The sequence below is a fragment of the Coturnix japonica genome, chromosome 17 (assembly GCF_001577835.2).
Source record: "Coturnix japonica isolate 7356 chromosome 17, Coturnix japonica 2.1, whole genome shotgun sequence".
NCBI classification, from domain to species: Eukaryota; Metazoa; Chordata; class Aves; order Galliformes; family Phasianidae; genus Coturnix; species Coturnix japonica.
The window spans coordinates 1825859-1843530 of record NC_029532.1 but is presented as its reverse complement, the minus strand read 5'-3'; the positions used below and the strand labels follow the sequence as shown (position 1 = coordinate 1843530).

The window sequence follows — 17672 nt, the reverse complement described above, 5'->3', positions numbered from 1 at the left end:
CCCCCTCTAACCTACCAGCTTCACAAAGCATCCTTATCCCATTCTTATGCTAAGAAGCTTACTATCACTTGCAGTATTACCACTTTGCCTCGGTTTTGCAATACAATTGACTTCAGTTATTGCACAAGTAGCTGTTGTGATGGCAGAAGCAACAATCACCGTTCGCTCCATTAAAGCACTTCATTGTTCCACACCACTGATTTCTCCTCTTATTAAGACCACAAAAGGCACCAAGTCTCCCTGGCTCCCACAAGCACAGGTGTCTTCCAGCTCTTCCACGAGCCCTTCCAAGTTGCAGAGCTTCACTGTATGCCTATGCAACAAGGATTTGCTACAGATGACATTCCCAGCTCAGTATTTCACGTGCTCCATAGCTCAGCAAGTTGGCTGAGCTCTTTAACGGCTGTCTCCAGTGCAGCACCAAACACAACAAGCATTTATTTCGTACTAAGCTGGCTAGATGATATCCCAATAAAAATAATGTTTTCCAGCCTGTACAAATTAGAGAGATTATGAGGGAACCTCAGCGGAGAGCCTTGCACCGAGCTATCGCCTCTAACTTCTCCCACTTCCCCTTAAAGCCCACTGACAGCCCCTCAGAATAAAGAAACCCCTTTGCTGAATCTCCCTTATCTTATTGTACATCAACTTCTTGAAACATTCATGGGATCACTATGCATTTCATTTACCCTTAAGGCCAACCCCTCTGCTTATTAAATTAAGAAGATGAATGAGGGATTTGCTCTCTTGCTTGCAAGCCCAGGGGATTCATTAGTCAAGTAAATGATTGCACTTGCCTCAAGTTATGCTACTGCAATGTTTGCAATGTGTCTTCTGATCTCAGCTCCCCGTGCACTTTTTGGAATCAAGGTTGGCTTTCAGGCAGGTCACATTTAATTCCACTCATTTGACTTCAGCAAATGGAAGGACAGGCCTCAAACTCACCGCCCCCTTCCCCTCCTTTGCTCAGCCCTCCTTGTGTTTCACAGAACAGGCACACAAGGGGAATCAAGAGCTGCATATAAGCTCCAAATACTCATTGCATCGTCTCCACATGCGATGCTGGAAGAGCAGGAAGCAAACTGGGAACAAACGAGTCTCGCTCGCACAGCTGGGTGAGCAATTCAGCCCTTTGCTAAGTGGCTCATTGAAGAGACGCTGCTGGGACATCAGCAAATGGAGATCGAGACTCGCATTTCTATGCATCGAGTCATTTGCAGGTTGTGCTGCCTCGTACGTGGACTAGCGAGCAGCTTTCTACTTGTAACACTAGAGATGTTACATCAAAGGGGAGTTACAAGGGAACTGACGTGCAATAAAGCAAGCTCTGTTATCTAAGAACGGCGATTGCAAGAGCAGGGTACACCTACCACTCCGTGCAACGCACACGGACACCCCGGTGACTTGAGCTCTGCAACCGAGCTGCACGAGCCAGACAAAAGCATCAGCACCATGAAAACTGCCCGGCTGCTGAAAGCTTCCCTGCAAATCTGTAACCGTAGAGAAAAGATTGGAGAGTTTGGGGGCTTCTCCCAGCGCTGCACCTAATGCACCGGGCATGAAATGCACGATCACACGAAATGCACGTTCACATGAAATTAATCACTACTACATTAGAAGGGGATTCAGCCATCCCAGCTAATATCGCAGCCCTCCCTCCTCCTTGCCACCGAACGCCTGTTTCTTTACTCCCCAGCTTTGCCCCAGGCTCTACTAACGGCACAACACGGGCACTTTCGCCCTTTGTTAAAGGAAAAACACCAGATTTAAAGTCTTCAACCTCCACCAGCCCTGCAGACCCCCCCCCCTCCCCCAGCAGGTACCACCACGCGCCCAAGGGCCGGTCTCCTCAGTACCCCCCCCCCTCCATCCCTCTTTCCTCCTCACACCTCTCCGCTTTATCCCGCACCCAAAGCGCACCTTCATCAAGGAGCTGCCGCCATCTAGCGGGGCTGCATCACCCACCGGGCACGGAGAACGAAGCGAAGGATTTTAACGGAGCCTCCCGGGGCTGCTCACCCTGGCTGGGGAGCGGCAGCGTCCTGCAGCCTCAATGGAGGGTCTGGGCTCAGCCCTCACCTCCAGGCACGAGGCTGAAGGGGCAGCACGAGACGCTGAGCCCGTCGGTACCGGACACGCACGTGAAGCTGGGATGGGGCTGACTGCAAAAGAAAAGCAAGAGGCAGCGCACGTGGGACGTGCAGGCATTGCCTGAGGGTCCTGCTGGCTGTAGGGGGTGCTTTGTGTTGTTAGGATGCAAAAGCCCTGTGCGGATGTAGGAGGCTTTGAGCTTGGTGCTGCCAGCAGAGCAGAAGCAATCTAGGAGGGTTGAGGGAGCGGGTGCTCCCATTGCACGACTGCTTTGTGATATGCCGAGAGTTGGCTGTGATAACCTTTGTGGGTCCCTTCCAACTTGAGATTGTGGTTCATAGTGCTGGGGTTGCATGTGTTGCTCCAGGATGCTGAGGGGAAAGACAGAGTGCAAAAGGAGGCAGGTGTCTGTGCAGCAATGGCAGGGAGAGGCCAGGTGTTTGAAATGGGAGCCGTGGTGGTGGGTGTCTGCAGGAAAAGCAATGCAGGTGCACACAGCAGTGAGAAAGTCAAAGATGGGCGATATCTATGTGCTTAAGTAGGTTACTGCCTCTACAAAAGTACTTACACGTTATTTCAAACAAGCGTGTGTGTGCAGTTTTGTGCAGTTACATCTGCAAGAGCTCTTCTGTGTGCCTCAGCCTGAAATATGCTCAGCATGGGCTTATTCAAGAAGCTCTTGAGATTACTTTCTTATCCTGAGAGCAAGGAAGGGATTTGTTCCAGGTACGGAGCATTAGCTGCAAGTCACAAAATCCAGTAGTTAATATCACTAGGAATCAAAGTAGTTTTAAAAGGGCTGATGTTGATAATTTTAGTGTATCTTCTGGGGAGATGCATAGAAAGAACAATGAGGATATAGACTGAAGTCTTCTCTGCAGCTAGTGGAAAGTTACCAGAAGTCATGTTCAGTCTGCAGTACAATGCATTGAAATGTGCTTGGACATCACCTGGCCCAAAGCAGCCAGCCAGACAATCACATCTTAATGGGGTTCAGGTGGGGCACAGGGATTGAATGGCAGGGTTGTTCTGGCATGGTCTGTGATGGCTCCCATGTCACACCTGCAGTGCTGTGAGTGCAAGGAGGTTCTTTTGTCTTGGTGTTGTCTCATCGGTGGGGATGCAGAAGCACTGACAGCAGTGCTCTCAGGACTGGTGTTTAAAGAGTGGCCCTGTTTGTGCTAGGCACAAAGTTAACTTCAAACTTGTGTTGTGGTGGTCAGACATGGCGAAGGGATGCCCCATTGCAAGGCCACTGTAGATGGTGAAGCTCTGAACTGAAGGGCTGAGGTTGCCCCAGGTGTTACACTGCTTGCACATGCACTGTGTGCATTAAAGCTTGTTTCCTGGGATAAAACCCTCCAGCTTCCAATCTTTTGCCCACAGTTGCATCTCACACTTTGCTCAAGGGTGGTAGCAGCAATTATCACGTTCCTTCCCCATCCATCTTTCTCTTTTTTCATCCCTGAAATTAATACACATACACTTCCATTTGTCAATCTACTTTCAATTGACAAGTGGAGCACCCTCGTTGAAAAAAAGATATTTTGTGTAAGACAGAAGTGCTACACAGTGTCCAGAAGGTGGCAGGCTTTCAATGCATATTGATTTGTGCTTCTACTTGTTTCCCCAGAGCAGAGGCAAGCTAGGACTATGGGAAGCTGGGGCATTTATGGAGTGATTAGCCTGAGTTCAAGTGTATGTGTCTGAGAGAGGGAGAATTGCCTGTGTCAGTGGCAGAGGGAATATTGTCCTGTTACAGGCAGTCACAGATATCAGGCAACCCAGTTTGTCACCCTCCAGGGCAAGGCACTGGGAGGCAAGAAGGAGGGAAGAAGGAGCAGGGCTGGTGGGACTCTGGCCTGGTGGCACTTGAGAGCATTTGTCCTTTCATCTGTCATCTGGCCTGGCTCTCTGCCTGGGGAAATGAACTCGGAGCTTTTCCCTAATAAATACACAACCAATCCAAGAACAGCATCAATTACTGACAGGCTCATCAAGGGCATTAGCAAATGTGATTGCACTCAGAATTGATTGTCCTCACTGAGATAACAACCCAGCCAGACCATCCAAGGGAAGTCAGCGCTGCCTATTTATAGAGAATGAAAAATTTCAGCAGCCTCAGACAGGGAACTTGGGATATGTGGCTTAAAATTAGCAGCTCAAAGGTTATTCTGGGTCTGGGAAAGCCCAGATATCTATGCTTTCTTTGTATCAACACTTTTCCAGGCACAAGGGCACTAGCCAGATCTCCAGGACTTCTACATAAGTCACAGCTGGGTTGGAGCTGAATAGTCTGTGAGTATCTGGGAATCCTGGAGGAATGCCCGCAGTGCTTGTGCAGATCAAGAGCAGCATTTCTGCAAGGGGAGATGAGCCCACTGTGCTCACTGTACTCACCCTGGGTGCGCTATGCAGATCAAACATGCTGACTCCATCTGGAATCCTGGTGGGAATTGGTTGCTGACCTCACTGTCTCGTCCCTTTGGTTACAGAGATCCAGGGCACGGACATCTGGTTTCCATGCTTCAGCCAAGTGGCATGTGGGAACTTCCCTGTTCAAAGAACAAGAGGATTTAGTTAAAATACCGAGAACACCTTACCACAAGCTGGAATTCCTGCCAACTGCTCTTACTGCACATTGCCGGCCCCAGATCCATAGGACTATAAGAAGCTGAGAGGCCAAATCCTGACAGCCTTTCTCATGGTACAGAGTGAAGCAGAGCCCCTCAGTCTCTTGAGCACGCACATTTCTCACAGACATAAAAGAAACTTAGAGTTCTGTTCCCAATGGGATTAAGACCACATCAGCCGATACATCCATCTAAAAACTGTATTCAGTACCTGAGATTATTTTTTGAAATGAACTAGATTTTATAGGCTAAAACAATGACTTCATGGTAAAGCAGCATTCCATTCCTGCATGCAGTGTTACAGGATGCCATTTTTGTACTTTCCTCCTTACTTGATCATGCTAACATGGGCCCTTAGGCACTGGAAAACCAGAAACCACGTGCCAAGTGGAAGGGATGGAAAAGTGAGAGTTGCCAGTAATACAAAACACAGCGCAGGAAGCGGTGTTTGCGAGTGTGACAGGGAACATTTTGTCTTCTTCATCAGTCGTTCACAGCAGGGAAGAGATAATACTTTCTGAAAAGTCTGAAAGTGACTCTTAGAGTAGCTCTGTCCCAGCTCCCTAGTGGAGCTTTGCTCACCATGTAAATCCCTTCCTCTCTAAAGCCAAAGCCAAGGGACACAGTAGTGCAAGATGTTGATTGCCATTTTATTTCACCTGTTTTCAGAGGTAATTAATATGCTCAAGGAAAAATGCAGCTGGTTCCTAGAAATGAGGGAATCTGTGCGTGGTTCAAAATGGCCTGTCCCCACTTTTTTAGTGTAAGGGGAGTTGAGGGTTGGATCTGGATGCCGGTGTGTCCGTTATGGTTTTGGTTGCTGGTCCTGTAAGATGAAATCAGTCATCTGGAACGTCTGGATGCTGCGGGCACAGGAGCACATTGCCCTGGTTGTAGAGCGAGTGCAAGGAATGCACAACCCAGCAGTTCTTTCGGCCTTCATTAGGAATGGAAAAACACCCTTTTAATTTGCGATTATAGGCAGCTAATGATTGTTCCTTCCACTCTGTAATGTCTATGATTAGCAATTTAGATCTTTAGAGAATTTTGAAATGTGAGTTATTTTGCATTTATATTTAACTGATGAACTCATGCTGGCAATCTGCAATCACGATTCCTATATGGAATTATTGAGAGGTTATTTTTGAACCTCACATTCTATTTGAATGAATAAGAGCATCAAAGCAGTTTCTTTTTTAAATAGCTGTTAATCCAGAAATGCACTCTGATAACATCTTTAAAACATCCAATATCAGTGTTTGACATTCTTAAAGTTAACAGTGATTGAATCCAGCCTTAATCTATGCTGTTTTAAGAATGGGTCTTTAAACTGTGCAAATTCCATATCCAAAGACAGTAATGCAATGATTATCCTTTACCTCACATTGAAGATGTGGAAGATGAAGGAAACAAAACGCTAAGCAATAGCATGGTTTGGTTTTTTTCTTACATGCCTGATAAACCTGGCAAAGAGAAGTGGAGGGAAGAGCTTCACATCCAACAGCAGCACAGTGACACATCAGGGCAAAGAACAGAGAACTTCAGAACTGCTCTTGTCTGGACCATCCCAGACCTTGGGGGTTTGTTGTGTAAAGAGGCATTTGTGTGTGTGCTTTAATAAAGCATGTGAGAAAGAACTGTCGTCTCATACTTACATTCTGGCTGCAAAAACTGCTTCTTTTAATGCAACTACTTTTAAAGCAAATCAGGAACTATTTTAGCAACGTTAGGTTTGAGTTTTAAAAAGATATATATAACTCGGGGAGTAAACTGCTGTTTTCCTGGCAACTCTCACAGTTTCAGTCATAGGGATCCAGAATGTTGGTGTTGAGAAACTTGGCATCGACCCTTTACCATGAGTGTGATGGTTTATATGGTCAACATGCAAACTGTACAAGAAGAGACTTGGCCTGGGAGCTGAAATGGTGGAGGACAACGACCACATCTAAAGCACAGCTTCCCACAGTCATCCAGGCTTTACTTGGAGGTCTTCCATGAGAAAGCTGGAGATCACATCTCAAGCTGAACTGATAGGGAAGAGGGAATCCTTTCCCAGCTGGAGACTGATCTATACATATAAATATGTGAAGTCACAGCTTCCATTAAAGTCTATCAATCACAAGTGTCTTGGCATGTGATAACTTCTCTCAGTCTGAGTGATTCATAGAAATGACCCTGTTTTCACCAGCAATGGAGAATGTACTAGATCTTTGCTTGGAAACTGGCAACACCAGGAGTTTAGCAGAGAGACGGAAATAATGTACCAAGTAGAAAAAAATGTGGGGGAGGATGTGTGCAGAAAACAGTTTGGGAGCTTAGGAAAATATCCAGCCTCCCACTAAGTTGCTATGGGGTAATTAATAAAATGTTTCATTCTCTCCAACTTCTCTTCCAACCTCTTCCTCCCCAGAGGCAGCAGCTATCATCAAAGAACATTTTCATTTGGCATCGTAGGTTAATAATGATGGATGGTTTAAAAGGATCAGGTTTGGAAACGATCTCATCTCCCACTATTGAAAATTAATCAGAGTACGGTTGACCAAGTGTAGGTGGAAAGGAACATAAAACTTCTTTGGTGTCAGCTGGCACGTCAGTATGCGGTACAGATCAGTAGAAGCATTGCAGATAGTGGATGTATTAAGAGCTGACAGTATGTTCTTCAGCTGCTTCCATTTTACTCGCCCTCATTGTTTTGTGTAAGCTGACAGATCACCTGCCAGTCTGCTCACACCACTCCAGATAGCAAACGATTCGGTTTGTAGCAACACACATCCAAAAAGAGCGGAAGATCAGTTGGAAGAAGCCCAAAGAAATGCAAGAGAAATGATCAGAGCTCTAGAAAATGTGACCTGCGATCGGAGATTGAAAGGACTTGGTTTATTTAAGTCTGGAGTGGAAAGGCTAAGGAAAGACATGATAACAGTGCTTAAATATGTGGAAGGTAATTTTACAAGGGAAGGAGATAAAAACTTTACTGTATCCATTGCTATAGGGGCAAGAAATCATAAGTTTAAACTGTAGCTGAAGGAGTTTTAATGAGACTACAGAGAATGTGCAGGAATTGTGAAGCCCCTGAATAATTTGTACAGGAAAGTTGTGGGTTTCCTAAGGCTGCAGGTTTAAGGGAGCAGGCAGGTCAGACGGCTGCCTTCAGGCAATCATTTAGTTAGAGGGGATCCGGTCACAGGGCTGGCTCAGCAATTTCTTATGGTCCCTTTCAGACTTTTTCTACGATCTGAACTAAATCTCTTCTGTCACTCTAAATGAAGCACACAGGAGAAGTACACTCATCAACAGGTCTCAATAATGACAAAAAAGATTAGATACTAAAAGTGTGACGGATAGCCATCCCATAATGTCTTAATAAAATCATATTTTGTACTGGAGCCTGCGATTTAACCATCAGATAAAGCTCAAATACAAGTGAAGGGTTATTTGTATCGTGACTCGAGACTGGGGCTGGGGGAAATCGAATGTTCCACTCATTCATTTTGAAAATATTCTCGTTAGTAATTGCCCCATTTATACTTAGAGGAAAACAAAATGCTCAAATTCCTGGCAGCAAAACACTTCCATAGTTGCAGATAAATATTGACATTGGCTTCAATTCAGTTTACAAAAAGAAATCAAAAGAAAACAACAGCTCTAGTGATGCTTGTCAGACTTAGAAGCATCTTTTGAGAAGACACTTGGTGAGTGTCATTCTGCAGGACAGAAAGTCAAAACCATTCGCTATTAATAGTCTGCTTAGTGTAATCAAGGAGAAATTCCCTGTGGAGCTGGGATGCTCCTGCTGGCAGCCCTCAGCCCCCTGCCCATCATACAGGGCAGCTGCATTGGGATGAATTCCCAAGTGTGTATTTCCATAGTAGTTCACAAGAGCTGCGCTCTGTGAGTGTTTGCATCTTCCAGGATCGATGCTTGTGCTTTGGTTGGGCATTTGGTGGGACTTGAGGGTAGAAATATGGGGCCTAACCCAGAGGAGATGTCTAAAAGGGTCAACATCTATATTGTAAATACCTTCGTCCAGTCACTCAGTGGGAGCTCTGGTTCCAGTCATGTGTCTGCATCCTCATATGCTGTTTCCAGGAGCCCAGTGGTATGAGATGGTACGGAAAAGCCTGGAAAGAAAAAGCAAAGTTTGCAGTTTACTCTTCATTTGTGCTTAGACATCTGTGGCTTGGCTTGTATGTGTTTGGACCTCTGTCTGCTGTTAGGTTTGGAGTCAAGTAGGTGGGCTGAGCCTCAATATGGTGGTTTGCATGAGTTCTTGATCATTCAAATCTCCAACCCAGACCCAGCTAGCAGCTTTTGAACAGCCATTTTCTTCCAGCAAGCTTTACAGTGCGAAGCTCTTCCAGCACATAATGTTCCTTCCTCTCCTCTGCGGAAAATAAATACTAATAAATTATAATAATGATAAACAATATTTTTTATGTTGTGACTTCTGCTCCCGCAGCTGTTCAGTTTCTCACTCTTTCCTACTGCTGGGTGTTTGTTTCGTTCAAGTAGTGAGCCTTTCTCCCTGCCCTCTAACCTTCATGCCCACAGCAATAATTTTCCCTGAGATCAGAAGCCAGAAGTTCCTACACACACTCAAAGCCAAATGAACCACAGCTCTCAGCAGAAGGCAGCAGGTCTCCTGACCTTGGTAGCTGCCAGGCTGCATGTTGCTGGCTGCCCTGTGCTGCCACCAAGCCTTCTGCAGGAGAGAAAGGTCTCTTTAAGCCAAGGAGAAGGCTATAAAAGCAGGCTTCAGCCAAAGGGACAAAGCTGCATTTATCTAGGTGATTATTTATTGCATGTTATTTTCCAAGTGGCACTGGCACTTCATTTATCTATCAGGAATATTTGGTGGCTTTCATGAGTGATACGGAGAAAAGCTGCAAAGAAAATAGAACTGGCTTTGGTTATTCACAAACTATTTGCAAACAAATCCCAAATCTTTAATCGGTGACGGTTCATATAACTTTGACTGCTGTGTTCTCAGCTTCATTCTATTTTTCTGCCAGGGACAGATGTGAGAAAATATTACAAAAAAGACCCAGTTACCAGGAACAAATAAATACCATATACAGATATGAGACGGACTTGCTGTTGTGTCTTGGGAAAGTCCATTGCCTCCCCATGCCTCAGTTTCCCCTCTGACTGCATGGCAGTAAACCAATGTGTACACTCATCTGACAGTTCTGTGTGCAGGGGTATGAATGTACCAAAGGGACATTAATTGCTGTTAATAATGGTACACAGCTGGCTACCTGATCTGTAGATATTTTACCTCATCTTCCAGACACTGAAACACAGATGATTTGTCCTGGTCTCCTTAAGGACATTGATGCTCAGTAATTCCTGTTAATTACCATCTGCATGGTTATAAGGCAGCTCTTTGTGCTGTGGGCAGTCATGCTGCACACTTGGGGGCTCAGGAACATTACAGGCAGGAGTGAATGCTGGCCATTTTGTGTTGGCCAAACCATTACATTTCACCTAATCATTCTGAACCAAATGGTTTATATTTGTCTACAACTTCTCTCCCATCCAGGTGTCCTGATTGTGTCTGAGGGCATCCATCAGAACAGAACTTCTCCCAAGAAGTTCTTCAGATCTGGTTGCCATTTTGTTGTTGGATAACAGAGAAGCTCAGTGTGGCCCACAGTTTTTTTTCCCAGAAAGGTACTTACGTAACATATTTGCTTCACCTCTTGCCAGTAAAACATATTTAACCAATTTATGTTCTTATTCTGAAGCATTTTCTCAGCTTTCATGCAATTTCTGTCCTTTCTTTTCCAAGTTTTCACACTTCCCACAGCACAGAACAACATGCCACAGCAGAATGGTTTTGCAGTAGATGCGATGGCGCAAGACATAAGTGAGGCAAGCTTTGTGGAGAGAGATCTTTATACTTTAAGCTTTATGCTTCATATTTTATGCTTTATACTTTATGTTTTATGCCTCATGCTTTGTGCTTTGTAAGAGCAACTGAGTTAGAAGTAAAAGTTTTCATGTACAGTGGTATTCCTCTGACAAGCTGCCATTCAAATCCCAAATGCTTCTGGTTTGAAGCAAAGAGTGATGTTGGGAGCATGCATGAAAGGGGTCTGGGCCTCCATCAGTTCTGGCCAGAGCCCTCAGTGCTTCTCTCCACAACCTCATAACAGAGGAGAGGCTGCTGTAAATAGTGTTGGTCAGGGATGTCTGCTTGAATTTTCCCCATTTAAGAATTAAATAAGGGAACTGAGGAATTCTCCCAGCTGAATAATGTTTATCTTATCCTAGTACTGGTTTTTGGATTCAGCCAGCGTGAGTATATAGCTGAGGTAATCTGCTGTACATATATGTACATCACAGCATCGTGTTCATGCTAACAAACTGCCCTAAAACTGGGAGCCCTAAGGATGCAGTGTTGGGGCTCAGAGAACCAATCGGCAGCTGATAGACTAAGGAATCTCACAAGAATCATCCCAGAGGGACTCGTCATTTTGGCAGATATGAGGGGAAAATACTTTTCCTTACAGGGAATGTGAAAAGCCACGAGGATAGGAAAATGTATCGAGTTTGGGCTTTTGTCCGTTTTTCTTTGTTGTATTCTTATTCTGGGGGCAAAGTTTATTCTATAGAAGCCCATTTCTTCCTACTATGAGGATGAACTGAAAGATTTTCTCTGTTTCTAGGCTAACTTGGCGTGTATCTTTGACACTTGACACACTGCGTGTAATTGCTACATCAGTACATGACTACTTGCTCAGAACTTTGTCCGAAGCACTGGAAAACTACTGCGGGCTGAGTAATGCAGATATTGGATCCATCTGCTCTGGAGACATTTTTAATTCCTATGATTTACTCGTTAATTGTCTCTAATTACATGCGAATGTTAGTAAGGGGGGGACTGGAAGAAGAGAAACAAGATAAAAGAGCTGCTGGGGAATGGCTGCACTTCGTGCTGCAGGCACTAGCCGGCGTGATCCCCACAGGCATTTCATCCTGCTCCTCTGCTCTTCCTCAGGGTGAGACTGAAAAGAGCAAACATTTTCTTTCTAGAAGAACAGAAGGTGAGGTTTTTGTACCCTATTGCTTGCAGCAAAGTGAAACAGAGGAATAACCAACCTGAGGGCTCAGACACACTAAGATGCCGCTGTGTTGGATGGTGTGCAGTCCTAAGGGAGAGGTAACCCACCAAGGTTTCCTCGCCTTGCTCGCACATTGCAGCCAGCATCCTGTGCCTTGTTCTCTTGCAAGGCATTTAGGCAGCTCGTTTCATGGAAATCAATCACAGATAATCCCTAAAATGTCATCTGAGCAGAGACTGACGTCACCTGTGAAGTCTGGAGATGTCAGCTCTGAAAGCATTACAATCGCATCTAGAAAAGAAAGCCAACAACCTGTGGGGGTTTGTGTCATTCTAGTTTACTGATAAAAATATTCCCAAAATTCACTTCATAGCCACATGGGTTATGTCAGCCATTTAAAGGGACTGATAAAATGCAAAAACAACCAACAAACCAGCAGAATTTTGCATTTAAAACCCTTTTCCTGACTTCATTCTGTTTACTTCTAAGCTGTTATCTTTGAATGTTTTACTGTTAATTTTATTATCTCCAACTTAAAAAGAATCCACCAGCAACAAAAGGCACGGCAGACCACACAGGCTGCATTTCTGCAAGCTCCATTTAAACCACTCTGCCTCCCATCCTGCAGTCCAAAAAGCTGACAAATTCCTCTCATCTTATCCCCTGCCCTTGGTTTTTAATAGCCTCACCACGATGCAGGTGTGAACCACCGGGGTGTTTGATGTCACCAGGTTTACAAGGCTGTGATTAACAGGGCAGGCAGAGCTGCAGGATGTGGCTCCCAGGTCTGGGGCTGAGCGCTGGCGAAGCTCCAGCTGTGTGATGGGATTGAGCCTCGACCGTGCTCAGCCCTTCCTGCACTTCCATGCAAAGAAACACAAGCCTGCAAGTCTGAAATGTGAGCTAGGAGTGCACGAACGGGACCTTGGGGAGGAGAAGAAGCAAAGTTTATTGCAGGGCACCAAGCAGAGGCAGCCATACAGTCACATAATCAGGGTATAAGCGACATTAACACTATTTCCTCGGAGTTGCATTTCAACACTTTCTCTTCCATTCAAGGAACAGTGAGGGTGGGTTGTCTAGACACAGATTAGCCCACACTTGGGCTCTACCTCAGTGGCACAGCTTCCTTATGGCTGCAGGGATCCAGCAGATCCTCCTGCTGCTCTCTGCATCAGTGTTTAGCTGGTGGCTTTGGTAGAAAAAGCTTTTCCCACCTTCTTACACAGAAATCTCTTGCCCAGGGGTCTCATAGATTTTCTGTAATAAGTACTGAAATAACTCTGGCTCTGTCCATTCTGGTAGCCAATGTGTTTTCAATCCTGCACGGGGGGGAGGGGGGATATATTTTTGACAAGTGTTGTTAATACTGAGTCATTTTCTAGCACAGACAGTCTCTTGGGTTTTAACCTATAGCTTTCTTTTTCACCCCACTTAGTTCTTCCCACGTGCAAAGTCATTTGGCTCTGCACAGTCCCTGTCATGCTTATTTATGCAATCTGGACCTCTTTATTCCTCAATGCTCTCCCAGCACAGCTTGGTTCTGCATGGGAGTATCTTCAGGCAGAAAACAAAACACTTCAAAGAAAGGACCCCATTATCTTCCTCCTCCTCCTCCTCCCGTATGTTCTCTGTGCTCCCTAGGTGGACTTCCTAATGTCTGCACAGCTCTTGGCAAAGTCCCAGATCAGTAGGAACATAGAATACATCTTTTTTGACATGGCAACACATTTCAGTGTTAGATTTCCTCCTTATGTTTTCATTCTCCTGTTTGCATATGGAGTATTTGAGTTGAGAGAGAGATCTGCAGCTTGTGTCATCTACAGACACTGCAAGAAATACAGCACTGTTTGGAAACTGCACACATCCATAGCCTGCATCCCACAGCCAGACACAAACCCCTCTCTGCAGAAGGTGCAGTCGGTCTGGTGCCCTCACAAGGACCATTCCCACTGCCCTAATATTTGAGGCAAGCAGGTAGTTCTCATTCTCCCATTCAAAGCACACCTCAGGTCTTAAGGCTCTGCTGTTCATTTAAGGTTGCACATGGACACAAAAGCTGCATTAAACACCGGTTATACAGTGCCTAAAACAACAGAGTTGCCATTTCTGATGTGATCTAGGTGTTAGCACATTATAAATAATAAATGGCAATTATAACAGGCGTTTTACAGAAAGATATACTCACATACATATATACTTTCCTCCCTCGACATTATTTATTTGTTGCCATCTGGCAGCGCACTCAGCGAGGAAAAATACAATTAGATATGCCTCATATTGTGCCAAGAACATCAAACAGTGTAATGAGTTTCTCTGCATGTATGTGCTGTTTCACCACTGTTCTTTACTGAGTTGAAGGACCTGACTAATGTTTTTTCATCCGTTCTTACAGTTAAGTCTAGTGCTTTTGCTGTGAGTAGCACTTGGGTTTTTAAGCATTGGAAGACTCAAATCACATTACTGACGTTAATTGCCCATCTGTGGTTAGGCGCCTGTTGGTTAAAGCAACCTAATTCCTTCTGTTGCTGAATGAAATACCTGTCACTGCCGCAGCTTGCACTGTGGTCTCTGATAGCTTAAATCTTCTATAGAAGATACAACACAACACCATACTAGTAACTGCTACAGACAAGAACACTGAAGAACACCACTCACCTAAAGCACAAATCATCATTCCTGCTTTTTTTTTGCACTGTGTGACAAAATGGACACAGTCTCCATGAACCTGTAGGAGTAGCAAACTGCCCTGGAGATGCTCACAGTTCAGAGATGGCTGCAGCTTTGAGCAGGCTCTCTGCTTCTGCCTGGGGTTTGGAGACCGCAGTGAAAATGAATGCAGGTCAGTGAGTCAGTTGCTTGAATTTCTTTTGTTAACCAGTTATGGGAATGTCTGGTTCAGCCTGTAGACATTCCCTGTTAAAAATGCAGAAAAGCTTGCTTTCCACATTAGTATTGATGTAGATGCAACTGGAAGATGATCTGTTTCCTTACTTCACAGCTCCCTGCAACAACAGGAGGCACTGTACAGTGGAGCTACCTCTTATGCTTTGACATGACAAGAGAACATCAGTGTTGTATGGCTCCATTTTGGAGATAAGGTTTTATTTTGCTATGACTCCTCACCCTTGGGAGAGGAAGCATAGTCTATTCTATGGGTTCCTGTGCACTGTGCTCTTAGCTGTTGATACTTTGCATAGGCACTGAACTCTTGCAAACATGGTAAGTGCCTCCTTGGAGATGCTGGTAGCTCCATCGTTTCTCTGTCTGCAGTGGGAGGGAAATGGTGCAGCCAAATGTTTATGGTGCCATAAAAACCAACAACAGTAATGAGGTGGTGACATGAGCAATGCAATATCTGCGCTGCTCCCAAGCTGTGCCTCTGTTCAGCGGATCCATCATCACTGCCTCGTGGCACTCCCCCAATTCTATGGAAGGAAATCCTTGACAATAATTTTATTAATAAGGAACAAAGTACCAGCTTAAAGATGAAGGTGCTAATTGTGGCACATCAGCAGCCAGATGAAACAATTCCTCTAGGGTCATATACATTAATCTCCCATGGCTGCTGGTCAGAGTGAGAAGCATTCCCTCAGTGGTGATGACAGCTGCTAATAAGAGCAAAACGCTCTGCAAGCATGACCATTAATGCTGACAGCCAGGAAGCTGGGGATTCGCTTCTCCAGCAGATCTCAGTCTCTGACAGTCAAGTATTGGATAAGTTTGAGGGGATACAACAGAGTCCCTTGTAGGAAAGAAAAGAGATGTAATAGCCTTCCATGCACTGAATGCTGCACTGGTGGTTAAGTAGCACAGCTCTGACTGGAACAAAGCAACTCCATGATGCTATCTCATGGTCTGGATGTTGTGTAACATGGATATGCCTCAACTGGGCATCTCAGTAGTGAATATTTGCCTATGGGGTTATCACAGCCAACACAGAAAGCCTCAGAATACAGCAGTGGCACAGCCAACCTCATCACCTGTCTTGTCAATAGAGATGTCTTCTGCAAGGCCCAATGTGAATACACTTGGCCAGAATTTATCACTGAAGCACATTTAAATGAAGTAATCAAAGAAAGCAGATTTGGTCACCAGCTGTGCTCATGTATTTATTTGTAAGTAAGAAGCTCAGACCCACTGTCAAATACTTATCTTTGTGTTCCTTGAGCTTCCACATTCACAGAGATACTTAGAAAGGCAAACAGGAGACTTAACTCTGAAGGCTGGCAGAAACTTATGCCTTAGAGAATAGCAGTTTCTGACTCCATCCAGATTTTGTGACCTTTTTTGGGGACAAACACTTCTCCTCCTCCTCTACCCAGACCCTGCTGTTGTTTCCTAAACTTATGACAAGGCTTAGGACTGTGTTAGTTGTTTTTCAAGTCCCACCAGCAAAACTGAAACTGTCCAATCTCTTTCTTTGCAAAACTCCCAGTTATGCACATTCTGTGATAAGGAGTTGGTGTTCAGAGAGGAAGGAGCACAGACTGCTATGCCATATGCTGAGACATTATGGATGCAACAATAGCTCAGCCACAGTGTGCGCAAATACAGCCACATGTCTGGCTGGAATCTAACCACACTCTTTCCCTAAGCTGAAAACTTTCCTTCATGTCCTTTTACAAGACCCTGACTGACCTCAATACCAAATGAGCCCCCCATCCCTTTGGTCAATCCATCTATTATTTCAAGGCACAGATAGGCTGTCTTGTGAATTTGAAGTTCCAAGAAGAGAAACATGTTGTAATTCCTGCACTTTTCCTTTTTTAACTTGTAGCTGGGCAAAAACACAGCCCAGTAGGCTGACAGCAAAAACGAACTGGGGAAGGAAGAAAAGGGGAGAAGAAAATAGAAAATGTGTGGATGAAAATTATGAAATGGAGAATAGAAGATAAGGTCTGGGAAAGCAGAGAAGGGGATGAGAATAAAGTGGGAAGATAAGGGAACAAAGAGAACCTTTGGGAGAAGTAGCATATAGCCGTTGCCCAGAGAGTTACCATAGATTTAGATTTTACTATTAAAGAAGGGAATCAATGGCTGGCCCTGAGCCCCATGCTGGCAGCCTCTGCCGTTCTGATCTCAGGACCAGCATCTGTCAGCAATTTTCAAGAGGAACCATTAGAAATCAGAACGTTTAACAGTTTGTCTTGGCCCCCTGGAATCTCACCACCCCCATCAGCTACTGAAAATAAAAAAACAAGGGGTGTTGGAAGGAGGAGAGGGGAGGAGAGTGGAAGAGGAGAAGGGAAAACAAAATGGTACTTGTATGATTTAAGGTGTGCCTCCCTCTTTTCCCCTGATTATATGCCACATCCGCAGAGGTGAAATATAGATGGTGGTTTTGGCCTCGTTCCTGTGCTCTCTGGCAACAGGGGTGCTGGTTGAGGAGTGCCCCAGGCTGGCTGGAATTTCCCAGTGAGTGTCTCCAGGCAGCTCTGCTGGGGAACCTTCCCAAGAGCAGGACAGGACAGACGTGGAGATTTACAGTGTTCTGCAAAGCCAACTGCTCCTGACACTCCTGACACAGAGGGACTTTTGGGCATCTCAAACGTAAATCCTACAGAAAGGGAAATGAAGCATTTCCCAGAAGTGGTTCGGTCGCACAATAACCACCAGACGATTTATTCCATCTGTTCTTCTACCCGGATCTCTGAATAGAGACCCACAAAAGACAGTGTGGGGAGTGGGGAAAGGCAAGAGCAGTTTCTCAGAGCATCTCGCCAAGCCTGGGCTTGTGTGCTGCTTGGTGGTCACCTCCAGAGACGGCACTTGACAGTCACAATAAAAAGCTTCTTAAGGGTTTTTAAGGGCTGGTTCTGCTTGGCACCAATATAATCAGTGTTACAAAACTGAATGAAGGAAAACAAATCATTGCGGT

The 17672-nt window shown here is 45.1% G+C and overlaps 1 long non-coding RNA gene across 1 annotated transcript; it reads right to left on the bottom strand.

The window, feature by feature from the left end:
* Positions 1-1885: 1885 nt before the first annotated feature.
* Positions 1886-14633, bottom strand: LOC107321582. Its single transcript, XR_004309168.1, has 4 exons — positions 14450-14633; positions 8745-8845; positions 4492-4646; positions 1886-2831 (listed from the first exon to the last, which is right to left on the bottom strand). It is a non-coding gene; the product is annotated as an uncharacterized LOC107321582 (long non-coding RNA).
* Positions 14634-17672: the final 3039 nt, after the last annotated feature.